At 43.6% G+C, this 21,303-nt stretch overlaps 1 long non-coding RNA gene across 1 annotated transcript; it reads right to left on the bottom strand.

Annotated features, from left to right (window-relative positions):
- Positions 1-8,742: 8,742 nt before the first annotated feature.
- LOC121281563 lies at positions 8,743-18,368 on the bottom strand. The gene is made up of 2 exons (XR_005943868.1): positions 18,234-18,368; positions 8,743-9,064 (listed from the first exon to the last, which is right to left on the bottom strand). It is a non-coding gene; the product is annotated as an uncharacterized LOC121281563 (long non-coding RNA).
- Between the last annotated feature and the right edge of the window lie 2,935 nt (positions 18,369-21,303).

Here is a 21,303-nt window from a genome sequence, read left to right as displayed (position 1 = left end):
TGTGCATGTCCATAACTCCTTGAAGGCAGCTGGACAGGTAGATAAGGTGTTTAAGAAAGCATATGGGATATTTGCCTTTATTAGTTGAGGCACTGAATACAAGAGCAGGGAGGTTATGTTGGAGCTGCATAAAGCGTTAGTTAGGCCACATCTGGAGTACTGTGTGCAGTTCTGGTCACCCCAGTATAGGAAGGACGCGATTGCACTAGAAAGGGTGCAGAGGAGATTCACAAGGATTGCCTGGGCTAAAGCATTTCAGCCATGAAGAAAGACCAGATAGGCTAGATTGTTTCCCTCAGAGCAGAGACAGCTGAGGGGAGATCTGATAGAGGTGCACAAAATTATGAGGGGCAAAGATAGGGTAGGGTAAGAAGAGATTTTTCCCCTTAGTACAGGGGTCAATAACCAGGGGGCATATATTTAAGGTAAGGGGCCAGAGGTTTAGAGGTGATTTGAGGAAAACTTTTTTCACCCAATGGTTGGGGGGTATCTGGAACTCATTGCCTGAATGGGTGATAGTGGCGGGAACCTTCACAACATATAAGAAGTACTTAGATGAACACTTGAAATGCCATAGTTTACAGGGCTATGGTCCAAGTGCTGGAAAATGTGATTAGAGTAGATAGGTGCTTGATGACCGGTACAGACATGATGGGCTGAAGGGCCTCTGTCCGTGCTGTAAAACTCTATGTGCAGAATTTTCTACTGCTGGGCGGGCGGGCCCGACCCAATCTCCGGCGGGTGGGGAGCTGATCCCTGCCGGAGAAGCGGGCCCTGCCGCCATTTTACGTGGGTGGGCCAATTAAGGCCCACCCAGCATGACGTCCACCAAGAAACACTATGCGCTTCCTGTGCAGGCAGGGGGGATTCCCCAAAAGCGAGAGTGCACTCTTTCGTGCATGTGCACGAAAGAGTGCACATCTCCCTGAGGCTAAGTGTTGCCTCAGGGAGATAGCTGATGGTTTTAAAAACATTAAAAATAGAAAAAAAAATCCTTAACATCTCCCCCTCATGGGACATGTTCATAAATTACACTAAAACTTTATTAAACTTTTTCAATCCCTACATGAAACCTCATCCTGCCTGTGGCCATTGACAGGTCGGCGGGCCTGCAGCTGATCTCGCTGTGCCCCCGCCTTCCTGAAAATTTAAATGGGGTGGGATGATATTGGAGGTTCCCCCCGACGTCATCCTGCGTCATTTTATGCGTCGGTGAGTGGGCCCCGCCCCTCTGCTTGCCGACGGCAAAATTCAGCTCTATAACTCTATGGTGAGTATTTTATCACACTCAGACCTGAGTCTTGTAGCCCTTCACAATTGTGTATCACGTAGCCCAGATATAATATCACTTCTACATATCCCCAACATTTGCCTTAACTCTAGTATCAGAAGAGGCTCCATCAATGTCATTTATTTCCACTTTCCTGCATTTTCCTAATGTCTTGTCTCAGTAAAATTGCTAATTTTTATATTGACTTTGTGAGAACTGCAAATGGACCTACCCAGAGCAAGAAACATTTTAATTGATGCTGAGGCTCAACAAGTAAGTTGCTCTAATAGATGATCTGAATGCTCCACTCACACTTACCCTATATTGATAATCCCCAGCATTACCATTGGAGTCCCATTAGGAAGAAGCCTGTGATTATTATAGCTCCAGCCTTTCTCTAGATAAGGAAAATCTAGGCTTGGGATTCTTTTGAAGATATGGAACTTGTTCGCTTCACATTGATCATGTGTCATTACCAGCAAGAGGACTGTGTACCTGACAGAAATAGCACACTATCAAATAAAGTGCTTAATGTCCAATAGATTTTGGAAGCTCCCTAACTTTGACCTTGTTTTAGAAGAATTGTTGGTTGTTCAAATTAATTGTACAAAGGGAATTTACACTGTTCCAGAAATACACAAAGGGTGATAAAGAAATCCAATTGAGCTTTAACCATTGAACTTTATGAATCTGATACTCAAAACAAAGTGACTGATAACTGGAGAACAGAAAATCCTTGGCAGTTCAGCTCAATCACATTTTACTGAGTCCAGAATAAGGTACAGGGGTCTGGGTAAGGCCCTGGAATAGTCTGCTTTCTATACTCTATATGAAGGTTACCTAGATCAATTCACATAGCCACAGACACATTACATGATTCAGCAAAATGAGTAACTTATACAGAAAGAAGAACTGATGTAATAGCCACTGAACACTATAGTTTACAAACCTAGAAAGGAATCTTTAGAGACCTTTTACCACCAATATTTCCCTTCAGCCTAAAGAATCATAACAGTAATTCATATACACTTGCACTTGCCCTTGAATTAAACAAAAAACAGTCATTGATCAGCATTGTTTCAAATGCAGAAATAGAACTTTAAATCAATGTACTTAGTCAAATCAAGCTCCTTATTGTTCAGTTTACATTTAGTTGCTTGTTTTACTTCCTATTGAAATAGTTATTTTAGTTGGCTGAAGGAACTAACTGACTAGTTTCAGTACTCAAATCTGATGTGACATTTAGGAAGTGAAAAAGTGACACTAAAACAGATTGACTTTGTTTTCAACTATACTTTAAATAAGTATTCTTTCTATATTTTTACATTTGCCACTATAAATTGTGTTTTTTTTTCTGTTTGGAGCTGCTATTTCCCCTTTATTGCATGTACAACTCCCACTGTTCTGCAATAAATACCTGCTCCAGTGCAGAGGTAGTTACTTAAGGATTAAAAAATTGCATTTGTATAGCACCTTTCATGACCTCAGGATATCCCAGAGTTCTTTACAGCCAATGAAGTACTTTTTGAAATGTAGTCACTGTTGTAATGTAGTTAAGGCAAGGTCACTCCACCAAGAGTTGCAAATTGCAGCAATAAGTTACTGTTCTATTTATGGCACTGGTGGCCATTGTTACAATAAATCTAAAAAGCTTTCAACAACATTGCTGCAAATAAATGTCAACTAATCGGATAAGATGCTGGAAGATGGGTGTTGTTAAATGTACGAAAGGTTGCTTACAATCTACGTTATAATTCCCAAATAAAGTATGGATTGGAGTTGGAGGAGGGGTCATACTCAATATAGCTGGTCAGTTAGAAATAACAAACTGCTGCAATAATTTAAAGTAACTGGACATCATCCTTACAGGATAACATGGTTGCAAATCTTACTGAAATGAAAAGGCACTACTGTGCCTGGTGTGTGATATCATTGTGACAAATAAGTTGCACATGTTTTTTCTGACCACAAAGAAAGATTTGGCAATCCATGTTTCAGGAAGATACTCCAGATGCGAGAAGGCAATTGGCCTTTATAACCATCAGTGGTCTAGATGCAATTTTTTTATAAGTTTGAAGTAATTTACTTCATGTATGGAAGAAAGATGCAAGCTGGAGTAATTGGCATCTATTAAGTTGTCATATAAATGTAACAGTGTGTGCATGTTTGGTTTACTGGAAAATAAATACAACCAGGAAACTTCTTGTCAATGTTACAGATCCAATTGTGGCATTCAATGCAAGGTTTTGCTGACTTTGTTCATTAAACTCAGAGGCCCAGATCTTCCAGTCAGCCCACAAGGTATTCTGCACCCTGACTATATTTTCGCCAGGTCAAAATCCTGGACCCCCTTCCTAACAACGTTGTGGGTGTACTCACACCACATGGACTGCAACAGCTCAAGAAGGCAGCTCACCACCACCTTCTCAAGGGCAACTAGGGATAGGCAATAAATGCTGGCTCAGCCAGCGAAACTCACATCTTGTGAATGAATAAAAAAAATATTGTGCATATACAGTGGGGACTCCAGATCCTCGCTGCAGCAGAAATGAGCCAGCATAGCCTCTTCAGGACAAGACTTGTGAGCGTAGAAGAAGATGGATGAAGAAGACGGATGAATACCCCTTTTATGACAGTACCTGCCATATTCAGGTAAGTTTTTAAATGTCTCAAGTCTTTCAATGAGTTAGTGAGTGGGTGGGTGGATGAGGTGGGTGTCAGGTAAGGGGGGTAATCAGGTTGGGTCGGGCGTGGTGATTTGGGGGGTGTCAGCTGTGGTTCTCAGTTCAGTTACGCTGGCTAATCACCAGGTATTCACCATCATAACATTTCCAAAGTAAGTATCCCATTAAGTTCCACGTATCTGGCCCAAGTTGCCAACACTGAAATCCCTAGTGTCCCAAGCAGCACAAGTCTGCCCATCAACAGTTTAAACTTCCCTGGCAATTATTGCACATGCGTGTGCGCACCAACACTTAAATCCATGTTTCACTGTTCTGGGCACCAGAAGCTTCAGGACATTACTTTGCAACATTAGGGTGATAAGAAAATCAGCAAGTGAGCAGAAGTGGATTATTTTGATGAAAATGAATATCATAAACATGAACTAAAAATCTAAGAAAGGTATAATGGCCCAGATCTTCCGGTTAGCGACAATGCTGGTTGCACTGCTGCTGCCTGAGAAGTTTTCTGTGCCCTGACTCCATTGCGTAGTTTCAGCCAAGGCTTCTGATTCTGGCTGCAGCAGAAATAGACCAGCACAGATCCTCCAGGGCAAGACCGGTGAACGTAGAGGATGACAGAAAAGAGAGGACACACCTATTTCCTGACAGTAGCTACCATATTCAGGCAAGTTTTTTAAAGGTCTCAAGTTTTTCAATGGTTGGATGTATGTGTGGGTTGGGGGCATGGTTGAGTCAGAGGGGATGGTAGTTAGGAAAAAGGGTTTTGTGGGAAGTGATTGGAGGGGTGCGTTGTGTTGCTCCTTTCGTTGTGCTGATTAATCACTGAGTTAGACCATAATTAAACTGTGTAACATTTTCAGTCTATGTACCCAAGTAAGTCTCATGTATCTGGCCCAAATCTGACACTCTGTATCTAAAATGACATTCGCTTAATGTCCTGGGCAAGGCAAATCAGCCCATTGGAACTTTAAACTAGACTGCTGGGTATGAACCAGGACATCTGCAGGGTCCGAATGCACATCACAGACTTAAGTCCAGAATTGACTGCTCTGAACATCAGAAGATTCAAGGCAGCAAGTCCTTATTCTTTCCAATGCAACTAAACAACATTTTTTTTATTCATGTGGGCATCGCTGGTTAGGTAAGCATTTATTGCCCATCCCTAATTGCCCTTGAGAAGGTGGTGCGAGCTGCCTTCTTGAACTGCAGCAGTCCATGTGGTGTAGGTACATCACAGTGCTGTTAGGGAGGGTGTTCCAGGATTTTGACCCAGTGACAATGAAAGAACGGCGATATATTTCCAAGTCAGGATGATGGGTGGCTTGGAGGGGAACTTCCAAGTGGTGGTGTTCCAATGTGTCTGCTGCCCTTGCCCTTCTAGATGGTAGTGGTCATGGGTTTGGAAGGTGCTACCTAAGGAGCCTTGATGAGTTTCTGCAGTGCATCTTGTAGGTGGTACACACTGCTGTCACAATGCGCCAGTGGGGGAGGGAGTGAATGTTTGTGGATGTGATGCCGATCAAGTGGGCTGCTTTGTTCTGGATGGTTTCAAGCTTCTTGAGTGTTGTTGGAGCTGCACTCATCCAGTCAAGCGGAGAGCATTCCATCACACTCCTGACTTGTGCCTTGTAGATGGTGGAGAGGCTTTGGGGAGTCATGAGGTGAGTTACTTGCCGCAGGATTCCTAGTCTCTGACCTACTCTAGTAGCCACAATATTTACATGGCTAGTCCAGTTCAGTTTCTGGTCAATGGTAACCCCCAAGATGTTGATAGTGGGGGATTCAGTGATGGTAATGCTATTGAATGTCATGGAATGATTGGTTAGATTCTCTCTTGTTGGAGATGGTCATTGCCTGGCACAAATGTTATTTCCCACTTGTCAGCCCAAACCTGGATATTGTCCATGTCTTGCTGCATTTGGACATGGACTGCTTCAGTATCTGAGTGATGAAGGTGGTGCTGAACATTGTGCACTCATCAGCAAACGTCCCCACTTCTGACCTGATGATAGAAGGAAGGTAATTGATAAAGCAGCTGAAGATGGTTGGGCCGAGTACACTACCCTGAAGAACTCCTGCAGTGAGGTCCTGGAACTGGGATGATTGACCTTGAACAACTACAACTATCTTCCTTTGTGCTAGGCATGACTTCAACCAACAGAGATATTTCTCCCAATTCCCATTGACTCCAGTTTTGCTAGGGTTCCTTGATGCTACACTCAGTCAAATTCTGCCTTGATGTCAAGGGTAGTCACTCTCACCTCACCCCTGGAGTTCAGCTCTTCTGTCCATATTTGAACCAAGGCTGTAATGAGGTCAGGAGCTGTGTGGCCCTTGTGGAACCCAAACTGGGCATCAGTGAGCAGGTTATTGCTAAGCAAGTGCTGCTTGATAGCACTGTTGATGACCTCTTCCATCACTTTATAGATGATCGAGAGTAGACTGATGGGGCAGTAATTGGCCAGGTTATATTTGTCCTACTTTTTGTGTGCAGGACATACCTGGGCAATTTTCCACATAGCCGGGTAAATGCCAGTGCTGTAGCTGTATTGGAACAGCTTGGCTAGGGCCGTGGCAAGTTCTGGAGCACAAGCCTTCAGTACTATTGCTGGAATACTGTCAGGGCCCATGGTATTTGCAGCATCCAGTGCCTTCAGCCATTTCTTGATATCATGTAGAGTGAATTGAATTGGCTGAAGACTGGCATCTGTGATGCTGGGGACCTCCGGAGGAGGCCCAGATGGAACATCCACCTGGCACTTCTGGCTGAAGATTGTTGTGAATGCTTCAGTCATATCTTTTGCACTGATGTGTTGGGCACCCCCATCAATGAGGATGGGGATATTTGTGGAATCTCCCCCTCCAGTGAGTTGTTTAATTGTCCACCACCTTTCATAACTTGTTGTGACAGGACTGCAGAGCTTAGATCTGATGCGTTGTTTATGAGATCGCATAGCTCTGTCTATCATTACTGCTTATGCTGCTCAGTTTGCAAGTAGTCCTGAGTTATAGCTTCATCAGGTTGACGCCTCATTTTTAGGTGTGCCCTGTGCTGCTCCTGACATGCCGTTTTGCAACCTTTATTTAACCTGGCTTGATCCCCTGGTTTGATGGTAATTGCAGAGCAGGGGATATGCCAGGCCATGAGATTACGGATTGTGGTTGAGTACAATTCTGCTGCTGCTGATGGCCCACAGCACCCTGTGGATACCCAGTCTTGCGTTGCTAGATCTGTTCGAAATTTATCCCATTTAGCACAGTGGTAGTGCCACATAATATGATGGAGGGCATCCTTAATGTGAAGATGGGGCTTCATCTCCACAAGGACAATGCAGTGGTCACTCTTACCAATACTGTCATGGACAGATGCATCTGCGGCAGGCAGGTTAGTGAAGATGAGGTCAAGTATGTTTTTCCCTCTTGTTGGTTCCCTCACCAACTGCTGCAGACCCAGTCTAGCAACTATGTCCTTTAGGACTCGGCCAACTTGGTCAATAGTGGTGTTACCAAGCCACTGTTGGTGATGGACATTGAAGTGCCCCACCCAGAGTACATTCTGAGCGCTTGCCAAGCTCAGTGGCACCAAGTGGTGTTCAACATAGAGGAGCACTGATTCATCAACTGGGGATGGGGGGTGGCTGGGGTGGTACGTGGTAACCAGCAGGAGGTTTCCTTGCTTATGTTTTACCTGATGCCATGAGACCTCATGGTGTCCGGAGGTGACGTCGAGGACTCCCAGAGAATTCCCTCCCGACTGTATACCACTGTGCCGCCACCTCTGCTGGGTCTTCCCTGCCAGTGGGACAGGACATACCTAGGGATGATGATGGTGGTGTCTGGGACATTGTCTGTAAGGTATGTTTCTGTAAGAATGACTATGTCAGGCTGTTGCTTGACTAGTCTGTGAGACAGGTCTTCCAATTTTGGAATAGCCCCCAGATGTAAGTAAATGTATTGCCTGGGCATAGAAAGAATGTGGATTGATCAAGAAACAATTTATATTGCTGCATATGCACAAGGTTTTTTTATTAAATTAAGTTCATATTTAACAATAGGTCTGTTGTTGTTCAGACTTTAGTGCCCAATGACTAATAATGAAAAGTACCTTGACAATGGCAGCAACCAAATGACGTGACTACTGCCAATTGCAGATTAATTTCTGAGGAATATGATTTTAGCCACTATTTTTCAGCCATTGAAATATGTACACTCTAAGCTTCAGTGGTTTATAACATGTGTGGCTCCGAAATGATGTGTGGGGAAGTTCACTTTTTCTTCATTACATCAACTATCTTTTTGTTGCCATAGTAACCCCATCAAATACATGCATCATTGTCCATATAGTGAGCTTTTAGAATTTGGTCACATGCGTGGCTACATTTGCGTGACACGACTTGTGTACCTACATTTACCAGATGGTTCACTGTATCTTTCTCTCTTTTCCATGTTGCATATTCTGCATACCTTTTACACTCTGTGCTTATTTCATAAGTCTTATCACTCTGCACTTCCAATGACCCTGATCTCACTTTGAAAAAAGGATGCCCTTCCCTGTTCCAGCCAGATACCTTTCCTGTTTTGGTTTCATCTTGTATCTCTGCTATGACCAGTGATGCTGTTATATGACCCCACAAGACTCTACTGTATCTAAAGTGGCATTACTCCCTCATCCCAGTTTTTAAAAATTAATAAATTATAAGTGTCTAATATTCTAATTCTCACATTGCTAATAGAGATTGAACAAGATGATATAAATCTGTAAATTAAAGTGACAGTATACTTCATTGATATGATTCAAACTATCTTTTATTTTCTTTATGTCTTATGGGAAAAATTGCACAAAGGACCAGCATAATTTTAATTTAAAAATAGATATTAGCCCTGATATTTACTCAAGACATATTGGGACTGTAAGGATCAGATATCACTTCAGAACCTGCAAGTGCCTTAAGTGTGCCTGCTGGTGACATTTTAATGCAGCCACCTCAATTATCATTTGAATTCCGGGTTTGTTATCCAATGAATGGCAGCAGGCATGATGAGAACCCACATGGTGCAGTCTTAGCTCCAGCATTCAAAGGGCAAATCCAAAGATGGAATTTGGAGGAGCCTAAAGTTGGAAACAACAAAGGAAACAATGTCAGTAGGAAGTCAGGATGCTCAAAGGCTGTGCCCTGCTTTAATTATGCCTCTCTTGATGTACTGCTGAGTGCAGGGCGGAGACTGAGGGGAGATAATATTCCCCAGCAACAGGAGGAGGAAACCTGCTGCTGACACCAAGCAGACGTGCTGGAGGCGGCATAGGACTGATTAAGATGAACAAACCATTTGCCTTTCTAATTGCTTGTTCTACCTGCTTGTCAACTTTCTGTGATTTGAGTACAAGGCACAGCAAATCCACCTGAATACCAACATTTACTGGTCTCTCACCTTTTAATAAATAGTCTGCTTTTCTGATCTTTTTACCAAAGTGGATAATTTCAACCTTCCCCATAAAATACTCCATCTGCTGCCTTCTTATCCAATCACTTAATCAGTCCATATTCCTTTGCATCCTTCTCACAACTTAAGTTCCCATCTTTGTATTGTTAGTAAACTAGGATATATTATACTTTGTGGGTGAGATCTTTTGCTCCTGGAGGCAGCAAGCTTGGAGGCAAGAAGGGCACTTAATTAGGCATTAGGTGGCATACCTAAACCCTGTCGCCTTCCCAACTCTGCCGAAATTAAGTTCTGGTCAGGAACCTTCCTACCCCACTGCCAATTAAGACCCTTAAGTGGCCAATTCATGACCACTTACCACTGCTGTTAGGATTAACCCAGCTTCAAACATGCCTGATGCAGTCACACAACTGGTAAAAGAGTGCACATAGTGGGGGGTGATCCATCGGTCAAAGACACTCAGTGCCTGATTAAGGGCATGGGCATTGGGCAGAGATGTACCCATCGGCAACCAACCCCCTGCCCCCCTTCCCCATGATGCTCACTCTGAGAAATCCCCTCCCCCCATTGCTTAACTTTCTCCTGGGCTCTGGGGAGGTTGGGTTTGGGGGGTGCTGTTCCAACAGCAACCGCAGTCCACTGCTCCCAGTGTGGTCTCTTTTATATTGGAGAGACCAAATGCAGACTGGGTGACCGCTTTGCAGAACACCTTTGGTCTGTCCCCAAGCATGACCCAGACCTTCCTGTCGCTTGCCATTTCAACACACCACCCTGCTCTCATGCCAAATGTCCGTCCTTGGCCTGCTGTAATGTTCCAGTGAAGCCCAATGCAAACTGGAGGAACAGCAACTCATCTTCCGATTAGGCACTTTATAGCCTTCCGGAATTAACATTGAGTTCAACAACTTCAGACCATGAACTCGCTCCTCCATCCTCACCCCCTTTTTATCCCCTTTTTTCAATATTCATTCTCATTTCTTAATTTTTATTTTTTAATTTTTATTTTTTATCCACTTGTTTTTTATTTTTATTTATTTTTATTTTTATTCATTGTTTCATCTTTTTTCCCACCACCGTCCCCTCCCCCACCAAGGACCATCTGTCACTTGTTCATGTTGTTCTTTCCAGAGTGCTTACTATTGTCCTGCCATTATCACATTCTGCTTTCTGATCATAATGCCACCATCAGCACCTCCTTTAGCCAGTATCACTATCGTTAACATCCTTTTGTCCTTTTGTTCATGACATCTCTAGCAATCTCTCCTTTGCCTCCACCTATCAGTGGCCTTCTATCCAGCTTCACCTGCTCCACCTCCTCTTAAACAGTATAAATTTCATTACGGTTTTATTTCCCTTTAGCTCTGAAGAAGTCATAAGAACTAAAATGTTAACTCTGTTTTTTCTCTTCATAGATGTTGTTAGACCTGCTGAGTTTTTCCAGCGTTTTCTGTTTTTGTTTCAGATTTCCAGCATCCACAGTATTTTGCTTTTAGCAACCACTATCTCCTCTGTGGCACTGTCAATCACAGGAGTTTTTGGCCTCTGATTGGCTAGCAGTTTTTGGTGGGCAGGGCTTCTGTCTCTGGGGACTTAATTCTAGAGGAAGGCCTACTGGTGTCCCTGGATCTGCCTAATTGGCAAAAGATCCAGTGGGCCTTCCAAATAAAAGATAGTGAGAGTCTCTTGTCAGCTCTCCAGCCACCAGGCAAAATCCATGCCGTCAATGGAAGAGTCCACCCTGTGCCTTCATCTAAGGCATTGATATAGGTTGTAAATAGCTGAGGCCCAAGCACTGGTCCCTATGGCACTCCACTAATTACACCCTGGTCACTGCCAGAATGATGGGACCATTTTTGGATCTGGAAGCCAACTCACTGAATTTATACCCAGCCATTGCTCTTTACTAGAGCCTAAAATAATTGACATTTTGCCTCTGGGCTCCCTGACAAATTAAGGATGGAGTTGGGATGAGGCATCCATTCTAAATTACAAGGACTATAGAATAGGTTACAGGGACTCACCAGCACTTGTGTTTTAGAGATTGCAGCAACCACACTCTGATTTGCCCAGCATTCTCCTGCACAACACTCTTCAGAACAACACCTTGCAGTCCCACTCATCTTTTCTCTCCAGGCACCAAACCTCCCCATCTGAACAGCCAACACTCACACTCACCCTCATCGTACTCTCCTCCCACACACATACCTCACAGTCACCCTCCACAAAAGGTGTTCCTCCCCGTTCTCCACACAAGCCATTGTTAACAATTGCATCTCTCCTTTCTTTCCTTGGTTGGTGGGAGCCCTCATCCTCAGCATTGCAATGCATACCCACCTTCTACATTGGGAAGAAGGTCTTGTTCCAGAAAGCGACAAACAGCAACAGTGATCTACTTGTGGGAATCCAAGTATCTTGAGACTCTGGTGCTTAGACATGGTGAGATAGTTAATCATCTGCTTGTAGACCCTGTGTTGGGAGACTCACCTCCTTCAAGCTGGCTCTCTATATCCATGTGGAAGGGAAGGTGCCTGGTGAGGAGACTGCTGGTGTTGCTCTTGCTGCTGCTGGCGCTGTTGGTCATGGTATTGGTTCTCCTCTTTTCCCTCATCAGAATTGCAAGGTGGCATTGCATGAGCTGTTCCCATGACATGGTGAAGACTGAAAACAGGGAAGTGTTCCTGAAGGTGAATGAAGTGCTGGGCTCTGAAGTGACTTCCAAAAAGTTGGCAATCACGTATCAAGCATTGAAAGCACTTCCTGAGAAGGAGCCTGGGAGCATCAGCCTGTAAGTTGTAAGTTGGCCATGGCTGCAGCTCTTCAGTGTCACCATTCAAAGCCTTCCCAGCCTGTTAGTTTCACTAAAGAAGCTCTTTCCGTTGTGTACTCGCCCCCATGGCCCTTGGCAAATTGCTAACAGGTTGGGAAACAGGTGCCATGGTTATTAAAGGCAAATTGAGGGTTAAAACGGTGCTTAAAGATCTATTTGAATATTTTAATTACTTACCCATTAGTCTAAGGAGGTTCCCTGCTCTCCTTCAATCCCTTCCTCGTGAAACCTAGAAGGTGACAGGATGATGTTGACATCCCAACCCAATACCACTTTTAGGGGATTTAATCCTCCACATGCACTGGAATCTCCTTCCCTCGCCAGGGAATAGTTCCCTAAGACAATTGGCAAAAGAACCAGGCGTGACATTACGTAACGAGTGGATAGGATTTGGAATGCACTGCTCGATATGGTGGTAGAAATAGATGCAACAGTTGCTTTGAAAAGGGAATTGAACAAATACTTGAAGAAGAAAAAAATAATCAGGGACATGAGGAAGAGGTACGAGCTGAATTCCTCTTTGAAAAAGCCAGCAGAGGCTAAATAGCTCAAATGACCTCCTTCAGTGCTGGACTAGTCTGTTGTCTGAGGAGGATTTGAACTCCTTGCCTTGCTTCTCCAGCAGGTCTAAAGTTCACTGCTACGCAATGTTGTGCAGAGAGTAGCACAGCCTGGAGACCCTGGCTGCATGCACTGAAGGGCCCTCCAATTCCTGTCTAGGCACCAGAGCATATCTTGAAGATGCATGTTCAATCATACATCTGCTCCTCATCGCAGAAAAAGTTGACCCAATGCTGGCCCTGCAAATAAGCCATCAATTCCCTACCTAATGTACTTTTGCACCACCAACTGTAAGATCCTGGATATGCCTCCGAGGGATAAAAGGTTGAGACTGATGACGACTTTAACAGCTGCTGGGTGATGCCTGCCCACCAGGTCCAGCATTGATAAGGTCATATTCTCAGAAGTTGGAGATGTCTGCCACCAGCTGAGGTGACAGCCTGAGCCCCCTGAAACCCAGATCTTCAGATATGTCAGAGAAACTCAGTCTCTGCCTGTAGATCTTGCTTCAGGGGTAATGACTGTAAGCTGCACCCCTCTGTCACTCCCCGCTCTGCAGTCCAGCTACAGGCCTTTGAACAGTAGGCTGTTGCTCGTAGTGGCGCTGGTCATATTGGTCCTCATCCAAGATCCAGTCTAAGGCAGCCATAATGCCATTCATTCTGATGTGATTGAGAAAACCTCCAAAATGTAGAAAATTAGCTTTCGGCAAAAATAATGTGAAGAAAACCTTACTTGCTGTCAGCTAAGAAAGCAGCTGGAAGTTAATTAATAAACTATTTATTGAAATATTTGCTTGAGTTTGATTCAATTACTACTGTAATCTTTCTTGCCTTGCTTTCACTGGCGAATTTCAGGCAGCCCAGAGAACCGGTGGATGCATTGTTAAATTTGAAAGTGAATTGAAATAACACTAATTGAGCAATTAACATATGTTAATAGGCAAAGTGCCTCTCCTAAGGGGATTGCACAGAAGCAGTTTAAAGTGCTCCACTTCAACCTGGAAGTTGATGGGTTGGAGCCAACTTCCCGACAAGCTGACATTTTGCGAATGAACTATTATCTCATCTCATTGTTGATGATAAGTAGTGTATCATGCTCCCAACCAGCAAAAGTCAAATAAGGATATCAGTCTCCAGTTAAAAGAATTTATTTTCAGCTTTTAAAAATAATCCTGATGTCCTACAAAACATTTTGTAGGGGGGAAATAAAAGGGGCTACAAACATATACATTAATAATTTGCATTCTACTTACTTTTTAAATGTGAAACTTTCAGTGCGTGTTACTGTTTTAGAGAACAGCCTTTTGGATTCTGATTTTAAAATTGGAACAAATACCAACTAAACTAACGTTGGGACAGTGGAATCTTGTGCCCTCTCCCTTGCTGAGTTTGGTGGCAAGTGGGGCAGTTAATCAGCTGGAAGGATGGTTGATGGGGCTGCTGCCACCTTCACGCCTCCACTCTGATTTAAGCCCGTTCATGGATGGCTTTCCTGGCTGTCACTAATTGAGGCCAGCCAACTTCCCATCGCCATGCCGATTTAAGTCCTTCTATGTACAGCCTTCCCACCCCACCACCAATTGAGTTTCACTCTGCTGTCACTGGTATTAACCCAGCAGTGGGAAGGGGTTTCTCATGTGGGGAGCATGGCAAGTAAACGCTGGTATGTTTGCGTGAGGGCTCCTGGTAGGAGGGCAGGTCCCTTATTCAAAGGCACTCAATGCCAGAATGAGGGACTCAGCATCAGGAAGGAAAGTCGGCCCTTGCTGCCGACCTCTTACCCTCCCCCTCCCTCGTGATTCCCTTTGCACCATCACTTACATGTTCCTCGATCCCTCCTTGATTGGCTGGCAGCTCTCGGCAGGCAGAACTGCTGCCGCTAGGATCTTTAATCCTGGGAGAAGGCCTGCCACTGGCCTGAGTGGCACAAGGTGTGCACACCTTCTCAAAGAGAGGTGACAGAGGGTGGCCGGACAGCAGCCGGCAGTCCCTTTGCCTCTGCAAGGTTCTGCCTACAGCCAATTGGATTTTAATATTCTTTATGATTCCTCCTGAAATCTCCAGCAGTTATTTTTATGCATGAAGAAACTTGATATGCTTCAGTGATGATGCAATCATGGCAAGTAGAAAGGTATGAACTGAAACTTATACTTATGAACACACCCAAATAGAAAGTTTTGTATATTTGAAACTAAAGTGTTGTGTTTCTATTAGCATTTGTTAGATATGCTTATTTTGTACACTTGGATAGATAGACCAGGACAGTGAGTTTCACTAATTTGTTATACTTAAGTAAAAATAACCTTGCATAATAGAAAAAGATAACGATAGAGAAAATAGAAAAGCTTGTATGGATGCTCATATTTTAGTAATATTGTACATTAAAGCCTGTAAATATATGTTATATATTATGGTCTAAGGCTGGGATTTTCTGTGCCTGCTGGAGTTGGCCATGTTCGATGACGTGAACGGACAATATGGCGCAATCAGTTTCGCGCCATTGTGAAACCAGCTTGCGATGGTATGCTCCACCCACTGATGGTGGGCCGCGTTCCCCACGTTCGGACATTGGGAACCTCATTGTACTACATCAGCATGTCATTATAAGGCCAACCCACCAGACTCATTCCCGCCCCCACAGTGGATCGTCCTCCCACATCGGCCGGAAAATACACCAAAATGTTTCACAACACCATAAATAAGACATGCACTTGGCGGGTTACTTTTCACTCAGGACTTCAAGGTTTGCTTGCCTACCTTGTTTCAGTCAGCACTTGCAGTCATCAGCGCCAGGCTTCACAGACATCACCATAATCACTTTTAGGGGGGCTCATGGTAGGTCTTTACCTACCAGATCAGCCATATGTGGGTGACTTTTCAATGGTTGCAGGGCAAGGTCTTGCCTGGGAAAGAGGCTGCAGGAAGAGAGCTGGACTGGGGAAGGAGTGTATCCCAGGGTATGTGTGGAAGCACATGTTAATCTGTGCAAATGGCCTCAAGGTGGGGAAGGTTGAGGAGGCAGTCTCCAGAACAGAAGAGGCCAGATGGACATGTGAGGGTATGTGAGTGAGAATGTGTGGTGATGTCCCTTGAGATGGCAGTGAGTGAGATGCCAGTGAATGTGTGATGGGCTTACGTGTGTGTTTAGAATGATGAGATGGTTGCCATATTCTGGTCGCACGAATGAGATCATTTATCCTCTATCTGCAATGGGTGGCTAACCTCTTCTGTGCAACATTGCCACTGCCTTCGCCTACCAAGCCGAATGTAGCTGCCCCTCCTGTGGCCAGAGTGGGGTTAGAGGACATCAGAGCGGGTCTTCACGGTGTCCAAAAGGTGCTCGAGGGTTGCCGTCTTTTTGTCTTTCAGGGCCATGTCTTCTTTGCTGCAGTCCTGGGCTGGAAGCACTAAGTGTGACTGTATTTTAAATGTGGTGCCTGGCGTGATGAAGCGGTGAGGTGATGGCGTATGAAGCGGCAAGGTGACCGTGTGGCAGGCGTATCAGAGCCTACCCGTCATTTAAATGGCGTATATCCTGGGAATGCATAAATAATGCATAGTTTTGGGATGATACAGCATGAAAAGCCACCATTAAGCAGGCTGGTAAAACATTATTTTAGTGCAAACCTGGGACAATTCTGTCCTATATATTATAGTCTACAATTTATATATTGTAGTCTATAATAATGACAGACATTTTGTGAGGATCCTATTTATTCTGTAAGTTCCCTTGGGCTAAGAAGGCAGGGCAATATTGATCTAATGCCAAGCCTTCATGAGTACTGATCTGAAGGAAATACACAAAATTTCTTCATCCACTGAGACTCCCTGATGAGTGCTCAGCACTTTCACACAATGACATTAAGCTTGACACGAGTTCATCGGAGTAAACTAGGGCCAACTATTGCAAGCTCCCACGTTTTTGTACTTCAATGTATTAAGATATTGTTCTGGTTTCCAGTACATCTCTCACAAATATAAGAAGTCTGAATTCTTATTTGTTTAAAATGCTTGCTCAAGATGGTGGTTTGAATTGCTGCTTTGTCATGTTTGCATATCACCTTGGGGCTAGATATACATCTCTATATTCTATATTAATTCAAAACTATAAGGCTAACAAATCTACATTTCCTGGCACTAAAAAGCAGAAATCTTCAAAATGGAGGTGAGGGGAAGAAAGCTTTTAAAAATGCCCACATTGTACTTTCCATACAAGTGAAGAAGCTCCATATGAAGAAACTCCATATCATGACACCGTGCTACATTGGGCAAAGAAGCAACTTTTAGATAACCTACATTGTAAAAATGGGGTTGCAAAATTGTACATATAGGATTTTATATGACCTACAGAGAGACCACACCTTTTAGAGAGGTAAGAGGCATATATGTGAAATGAATTACACTCCCATTATTAATTTGCTTTATGTTTACCTGTCTTTCCTGTTTTTGCCCTGTCAGATGGATTTCCCGATGACCACTTGTCTGAGGCTGCAATGCATCTGGGGAGATCATGGTCTCCATTCTCCAGCTGCCCTGCTCCCTGATTCCAACCCTGGAAATTCTAGGATTTTGTATCTCCACTCCCCTGCTCTTCCCTCTGCAATGGGGCAGCATGGCAAATCTTGAGGCAGATGACACATTGCCTTCACTTTCCAATTCTGTGCTCAAGCAAACTCAGACTCTGACTTAAACTAGAAGCAAACGTTAACTGCTGCTACTAGTGGTTGACTGTAAATTTTAGGGCTCTGGCCAGTGGTCTTTTTTTTAGTTTATATTGTTTACTTTTAGGCCAACTGCACAAATGAGCAATTGGTTGTTCTCTTGATGGAATCAGAAGCTGCATTCCAAAATCTAAACCTAACATGTGAATTTTTATCCTTAAAACATCATGGGCCATTAAATTTTTACACTGGGCTACAGGGTGAGACTTGAGTGTGCAGGAGGGAGCACACCAGGGCAAGGGATCAAATACTGGATCAACTAGAAATTCAGGCAATAGGGAAAACATAAAACAGCAAACATATCAGAAATATAATTTCTAACTTTAAGAATTTTCTTTTTAAATAGTCACAATGCTTCTCCACAAAGCACTTAGGAGGCAACCACCATTTTCCACACCATTGAGTGTGATAAGACACACAAGTGTGACTTTTCAACTGAGCATTTAACATACAAACTCTAGTTTAACACCTCCTACTGGTGTCTTGGGGAAATGCAGCAGTAAAGATGGACATCTAAACATGGGATTTGCAATGGAAAAGCAGAGCAGCCAGACTCAACTGGGTGAGGAACAAGTATTAGATGTAATCACTTCAGACAATGACTCTAGCTGGGAGAGGAATTCACCCAACCATATTTTAATCAAGTTACACCTGGAATCCACTAGCCAGAACCATGTTTGGGTCACTGATCAATAAGAGAGAGAATCATATGATAAGTCAGCTAACCTTCTTTTGTATTGTAAGAAATGTTCCTCCAGGCCACAGGTAGAAGTAGAAAGGATGCCTAAGTGGCAAGATCCCTGTGTGGGCCACCTTCTCTCTCTTTCTCTCTCTTCATCTAATTTGCAAGCTTAAACTGTGTCTGCTGTTTGACTATCCAGATGCCAGAGGCAGAGATTTTTAAAATATCAACCCAGCAGCCACTATCTCCAGAAGAAAAGATAAATTGTCCATCAACATGTTTAAATCATCTCGTAACCGGACCCAGGGGGACTGCTGAGCTCAGCCTGAAACCATCCCAGTCATCAATCTACAAGATCCATGGGCAGAATCTTCCGGTCGGCATGCAAGGGCATGTGTATGTGCATGAAAGTTGGAGTGCTTTTATTATTTTACTTAGATGGATTCAGTACAATAAATGCTATCTTTTTTTATTCTTTAAAAAAAACCTCAAGGAGAGCTGGCTGTTTATGTCTTTTACAGTCACAGCATTTAACCAGATAAACACTCACTGAATTGATAAGCATTTTTTAAACAAAACCTGTTGCAGTCAAAACAAGAGTGGGAAAACAGGGGAGCCACTCTACCCCTCCTCATTTGATTATAACAACTTGTTCACAAATGATATCTCCATATTTTATTCTAAGGCATAAGTTCACAAAGTTCACATTCAATTGGACATGTAGAAAAATATATAATTTTGCTGTGGGTCACAAAACAGGCTTCATCTGCACCCCACCACCCATCTTGTCTTTAAATAACTAAACCAAGAAGTTTAGGAGTTTACCTGAGGTAAATTGAATTTCTAGATGACAAAAGACCCAAGGTCCATCCAGTTTACCTTCCACATGGTCCACATGATGCACTATGATACGTGATACACTATGATAATGGAGTTGTTGACTAATCTGTTACAATTACTTGACAACAGATATGATAGGGGGCAAAGCCCAGTGTTGGAGTACGATAGCACTGATTGTTTTAAAAGGAAACACAAAATGGTGATGCAAAAATCTCAAATGATTATGCAACTGATTTTTATATTGTTAAAAATTACAAATATTGTAACAAAGTCAGGGTATTTCTATGTGGTGGTCTTTCTTTCTCTTTGTTTTGATGTCTTTACTTTGATATGATCAGACATTGCATTTTTTTACCTCAAATTATCAAAAGCAAAGACACCAACACATGCAATGCCAAGCAAATTTTATGCTCTATATGCAATTCATGGTGATTTTATAACATTAATTTTAATTAGAAAAGAGGCTGAATTTCACTGAACAATGGGGGGTCCCTGTCGCCTCTCCCCATCCCTACAAAAATATTGGCATTGAGTCTCCCCCTACTTCGGTGGGTTACCTGCAGGGATCTCATATGGTTGAAAGCAGGATTTCTACCCGGTCCTGGGGAGGAATACTGCCAACAAGAGCTGTCGGCAGCACTCTGGTCCAAACAGCGCCACTGGGAGTGGTGGCCACTGCTGGAACAGCATCTAGTTTCTCATGGTATCGAACTATGGATTCTGAGTGTGGGGGGCAAGGGGAGGGTGTTCTTGCCAGGTCCAGGCTGACAGGTCCTGGCGAGGGGAGTGCAAGGACAGGGATGGACAGGGCAGGGGGAGAGGGAACAGGAGGTGTGGAAGACCTTGGTAGATAGCCTTCAATGGACCCAACAGGCCCATTCACCTTGTCGACCATTAGTCAGCGCAGTGAAAGCTGGGGCTGGATGCTTGGTGTGGGCCTCTTCCTTCATGAGTTAAATCCCAGTGGCAGTGGAATGAGGCCCTTAAGTGGCCATTAACTGGCCACTTCAAGGCATCAGTTAGCCCATGGATGGGCAGGCCTCCTGGTAAAATTGTGGCAGGGAAGAGGTGGGCGAGTAGGCGGTGAATAATGCCCATGGCATTTTACTGGTCACAGCCTGCCAACCTGCTTCTGGGGTGCTGTAAAATCCAGCCTAAGGTGTTTTCATCATATTATTTGAAAAGGAATATTAAATTTCCTTTATTTTGCATTAGGTATGTAAAACGAAAGCACAAATCCAGTTTAGTGCTTCTTTATTTTGCGGGACCAATATCAATCAGCTAATCGTCATGTACATATCCCCATTAATAAACTGAAAGAAATCAAAGCAGTGTGACAAGACTGAAAAATGTTCCTGACAAAAACAATCAACATAAATTGAAATATTTATCCGTCAAGAGTTGAAGAAACACCATGAAGAAACGACAAACACAAAGTAAATGTACGGGAGTAAATGCTCTATTAAATAAATATTGCTGACTCCAAAGCCACCAGCAGCAGTTTCAACTGGACAGTTTGTGCTCTATTTTCAGGCACTGTTGCATTTGTTCTGAAGCAATCTATTTTCAGTTCTACTTCAATGAGTAACTCATTACTTAGACTGATGATGAGAAAGTGCAAAACCTCAGAGCTGGCTGTTACAGCGTTTGCAATACCTTAAATAGCACCCAGCATGATTTTGTAGATTGCTGTATAAATTGTACAATGAAAAGTTAATGGGCAGAATTTTTCACTTGGCGAGCCGTTGTGTGCCTGACATGCTCGAGCGTAAAATAATGCACGATGACATCGGATGAGCTTCCTGATGTCATTGCACACTCGTGCGATATTTCGGTTAGCGGGCATGCGTTAGACTCAGAAGCGCACCTGCCAACAATTAAGAGGGCATTTAAGCCCATTAATGGTGCAATTAACTGGGATTTTCCACTGCCTGTCCAATGTTATGGTTGGCAGGCGGGCAAATCAGCCAGGCGGCCTTTGCATTTTTCAGGAAACCTCATCTAAGGGCGGAGTGAGTCTTCCGTCATTAAATTAAAAAAATTAAAATGTTTGGGCAGAATTTTCATGTATATATTTAGGTGACTGTTTCTGGTGCGTGGGAGTTTGTTCCAGACTTTAAAATCTCTCCTTCAGGGAGCTTTCATTTTGCGCTACCCCATGCCCATGCTGACTTCAGCGCTTGCCTTCCTCCTGCCCCCAACCCAGGTAGTGCTGATTGTATCAGTGCGTACTTCATGCTTGCTGGCCGTAAATTGACCAGTCAGCTTGAAATC

This window comes from Carcharodon carcharias, chromosome 8, assembly GCF_017639515.1.
Source record: "Carcharodon carcharias isolate sCarCar2 chromosome 8, sCarCar2.pri, whole genome shotgun sequence".
Taxonomy (NCBI): Eukaryota; Metazoa; Chordata; class Chondrichthyes; order Lamniformes; family Lamnidae; genus Carcharodon; species Carcharodon carcharias.
This window is presented reverse-complemented; position numbering and strand designations above follow the sequence as displayed.